The sequence below is a fragment of the Carassius auratus genome, chromosome 31 (assembly GCF_003368295.1).
Source record: "Carassius auratus strain Wakin chromosome 31, ASM336829v1, whole genome shotgun sequence".
Lineage (NCBI taxonomy): Eukaryota > Metazoa > Chordata > Actinopteri > Cypriniformes > Cyprinidae > Carassius > Carassius auratus.
The window spans coordinates 24,101,046-24,105,844 of NC_039273.1; the positions used below are offsets into that span (position 1 = coordinate 24,101,046).

The 4,799-nt window shown below is 40.3% G+C and overlaps 1 long non-coding RNA gene across 1 annotated transcript; it reads right to left on the reverse strand.

Annotated features, from left to right (window-relative positions):
• Positions 1–494: 494 nt before the first annotated feature.
• LOC113051142 (uncharacterized) lies at positions 495–1,765 on the reverse strand. Its single transcript, XR_003276871.1, has 3 exons — positions 1,594–1,765; positions 1,407–1,518; positions 495–1,330 (listed from the first exon to the last, which is right to left on the reverse strand). It is a non-coding gene; the product is annotated as an uncharacterized LOC113051142 (long non-coding RNA).
• Between the last annotated feature and the right edge of the window lie 3,034 nt (positions 1,766–4,799).

The window sequence follows — 4,799 nt, forward strand, 5'->3', positions numbered from 1 at the left end:
TGGCTAGTGTTGTGCTGAATTTGCTGTATTCATATTTTATTTATGCTCCATTAAATCTAATTTGATTGTGATTTTGGATCAGCTTATGGTTTTACATTATATAGAAACAGATTCTACTAGCTGGCAGTATATTTGAAGATTCTGTATTAGAATCAATACAGTGCAAGTAAACTAAACAACTGACAACACTTTTCCTAACCTTTGTCCTGTATTTCTTCTTCAAATATAGACATATATACATCAAAATACAATTTATATTTAAATGAAAAGGTGTATGGATTAGAACAAACATTTTACTTTTGAAGGAAGTATTGAAGTAGCTTATTTAAAAACATGAAATGCAAATTTATACAAAGATAATGTTTTGTTTTAAAATTTTATACAATTACAGCTGGAAATGTTAGGTGGTAGCAAAACCAAGGTCAAGGTTCAATCCGCAGAGAAGACACATTCTGTATTCTTTGCACTGTAAGATGTGTGGTACCCGTCAAGGAGTAAATCTTTATGGTTTGACTACGCCACCCCCTGATGATGGGCAGGAGGACCCACAAGTCTTCCCTTAATGTAGTGTAGCTAACTCTATATTTTCCCCGCAAAGGGACAGTTGACAAGAGGCAGGTATATAAATGTATTTCAAATTTATTACAATTTAATACAAAAAGTGTGGAAAAGTTATTAAAATGGCTCTTAAATACTGCTATACAATTGGTGGATTCTCCTCAGTCTAGGAAGGTCGGATCAGCCAATGCGAAACCCCTGCTCAGGTGGACCCTGGTGAGACAAAAAGAAACAGGAGACAGCAACCCAGCACCAGAAGCATGCAACACAGCAAGCACCACTCATTCAAGATCTTCAGATACCACGACAAAAAAATCTCACACCGTGTTATGGTTATAAAGACACCCCAAACCAATGTCTCTAACAATGTGGTCCCTTGGCAAGAAGGGGCAAAGCATCAGTGTGGATCCGGCCTTGTACAGGGATAGCCTAAGCAAAAGACATAGTTAGGGAGGAGACCCACCAGCACGGATAACACCAGTTTAAGGAACAATGCTACTACCAGTAGGGCACATGGGTGGTAGGCCCAGAAGCAAAATCACATCACACAAACAAACCAACAAAACAATAAAAAAAATGCACATTAATCACAAGAAAACAGTGGCTGGCCTGGTCCCTTTTGGGAAATAAACAATCATGTTAGTTGCCAGCCTCATTAAACAGCATATCATAGTCAACTCAAACATGGCTAAAAAATATAGGCCTACTTTTCAGTATGCTCAACTGTCCCACAGCTCATTGACATATGAAGACAAAGGTGAACATTCCGTTGCTACAGACAGAAAAAGTATTTTAAAACATGTTCCAATGCAGATATAAAACACTCAATGGCATATTAAGGCATTTACCGATGCAGCCCAGCAGCTCAGGTCACAATGAGGTGATCACAACACATTTTAAAACTCCATGCAGAAGCCTGTGTCCTCCATGAAGAGTAGACACACACTTCTAGAAATTACCCTGATAAAACAAAATAAATATTAAAATTCAAATGGCAGTGATTAATCATGCTCTACCATGACCAACAGTACCTACACTGAAAAGGAAGCCCAACACGCACAACAGTGTCCAGCACCAACACAAAGAGAATCTGCCTTGCAACCAGCAGACACTTATCACTTCCTAATTGGTCATGTGACTTTTCAAAACATCATGTGATCCTGGGTGTGAACGTGATGCAACTAGGTTGTGTGCCTGCCTATGTAGATCCCCACAGATGCATCTGACAAATGAATCAAAGTACAATGCAGAGATAACATACTAGATTTCCCCCTGCTGAGTCTCAGTTTCTCGAAAGGTTTCTTCCTCCTTTCTTTACCATTGGTCACTGGGGGTCTCAGGGTTTTTAGACCCTGTTCTCTGTAAAGCTCCATGCTTTGGAGAGTCATGTATTGTCAAAAGAACAACAGAAGTAAAATTGAATTGAATTATTACTGTTTCGACATGTTTCAAATAATAAAATTGGCTCTGTATCTGTGAATAACCATGGTGTGATTTCATTGGGTTTTTCTGGCAGGCTGCACAAAGAAACCAATTTGGTTCAAAGAAGCCTTTCATTTAAGCAATAGCTGGATGTAAACAATCCTACGCTGGGACTTGATTGGCTTTTTAAAGTGTTGTTGTCGTCTACTACTAGTGATTGCATTCAAGATTTGTACAACAAACCTTGGCTCGTCCATAGACAGTGGTTTGCAATGCCATTTATTTATTTATTTAATCTATTTTTATTCACCATATCTAGTTTTTATTGAACAGTTTTGCAAGGCTAACCTGCTGTTTGGTTTCTTTAAAAGTTCTTAGCCTTTCAGAACTCCATATTTCATTGTTATTTTTAAATCCCAAACCACACGCAGCCTTGACTCAACACTGATCCCGTTTTGCACTTCAAGGGCTGACCCTGTAGCTCTGACACACAATGAAAGCCTTCACCGACACTGGACTGTGGTGGTAATTGCTTATATTCAAGATCCACAAACTAGACACTCCAAATGAATATTAGATATGTTTTGAGCAGCAATTTCGGTGAGAGAAATGATCATTGTTACATTCACCTCTTCTCCCTCTCTTAGATCCAAGTCTGAAGCACAGCTAAATAATTGATGGGCAAGTTTCCACCCCTTTCAGTGCACAGGCTAAACATGAGCTGAGGCCTATGCTGACTCCGGCCCCTGCATTTGCTCCTTGGCTCTCTGCATCTTTTATTACATGCTGGAATCTCTCCATGTTGGATAGAGGCGCTGGGCCTTCTTTTGCACTAGGTCATTCTGAACAGCCGGGCTCTTTTAATCGCTTTTGCGCTGAAACAAGCTCTCCAGCGTCTTGGCCTGCAGTGTTATCGGCAGCATACCAATTAAAGGTCCAAAGCGCTCAGATTAATTTATTGAATCACAGTCCAAACATAGTACTTGAATCCCAGACAATACAGTACTAAATGGCATGGATTTTTCTTGGCCGCCTCCTGATCCAAGCGTATTGATTGCAGAGTCAGCAAGGCCCCAGCACATGCTTATGGCTCTCTTCTTAGCCTTGCTCTCCCTGTCTCTGATTCTTTCTCTTATCCTCTGTCCTATGGCCATGACCAACACTTACACAAGTATGCATCTCTGACTTAATTTCGCATCAAATACTGACTTCAAATCTACAAACAACAAGACATGTTAGCAAACATTAGCAGTGAGCACTAGCTGCCTTTTTGGAAACCATAAATTGGGCTAATGTTTCTGCCACTGTAGATTTCCACAATATTGGAGGGTTAAAAGCTACAATTCTCTGAATTAATTTCTGAAATAACTACTGAATTCTTAAAATGAAGCACAAGCACAGTCAGGCTAAAGTGAATGTGATGGAGTTAGCCAGCTATAGAGTTAGAAACTTTAGAGCCATCATCCTCTCTCCACCCTGCTGCTCTGAATGGATTAATGTGACGGCCGGCGTTCAAGGGTTTTCATTTTGCCTGCTGTACCAGTGGGGCTTCACTTCCTAAATATTCACACTTAAAAGTCTGTCCGTCAAACACCCTCCACGTCGCACCCACGCCTCAAATAGAATCCAGTCTCAGGGCAATACAGCTTATTCTGATGTCTGAGCATTCACTTCTACACACAGGAACAAACTCACCAACTGAGGCGGATGACAGCACAGGATGGGTTTGTGTGTGAGCAGGGTGCAGTCTGTTGACCTGCATATGGCAGACTTGTCTCCCACTCTTTCTGTTCGTGGGTGGCACTTGCCATCTAATTTTACCCTCAGTAGCCAAGCTGCAGGAGCAGGAGGAGGCCGATGATGGCCAGAATGCTGCTGCCCTCTGCCACACACTCACAAACACATTATTTGGTCATGACCAGATTGTGGCTTCACTCAATCTGATCTGTTCTGTTGTCAGAAACCCAGGTCTGTGTGTGCTTCCACCTTTCCTCTTTTCCACCCAAATGGCTGGTGCTCAGTTGGAGAACCTGCACAACTCTATTCAGGACCAGTTTACTTTTTTTCACTGACTTGAGAAATTAATATTGACTCTGTTACTACATAACATGCCCACAACAAAACATGCTGCAACATGGGTTTGTGTACATATCTTGCAAGTTTTGAGAACATCTCACCATCCTGCTAATTAATTCAGTATTGTGATGGAACATTGGTTGGTTTAAGCCTGTCACGGATGAATAAATATGACACTAAAACCGCCAGTAGGTGGCTGCAAGTCCTTTGTTGTATCCAAAATCACATAGAGTATAGACGGTTTCAACGACATCAACATAAACAAACGTTACTGCGCGTGAGCGCTTTTGTGGACCTAACTTAACTTCCGGTAGACTCCAAATAGAATCAATAACAACAGCCAAGTCCCTCTAGAGTAGATATTTTTTGATAACAAACAAAATGTGTTTTCTGTGTGGATCAGGCGGACTTAATGAAAATGCTAATTCATCCTTTGCCAGCAGGAGATGTTTTAAAGCATAGACATAAAGCGCGAGAAATAGAGGTTTCCCCAGTAACAGCTGTAAACAAAGCAGAGCAACGCTCACACGCTGCTTTATCAGGCATATAACATGCAAATCTTCTTTCAGAAATACAGCGATATAAAAACACCCGTGCCTCGTTTTGATATTTAAACATAAATGTAAGGAATTATTATTAAACGTGAAGTACGTTACGTAATGTTACGTTACTCATGTTTATTTAAAGGGACAATAAGTAACTTTTTAGGTATTTTATTATCTAAAATCAATATTTTTATTCAT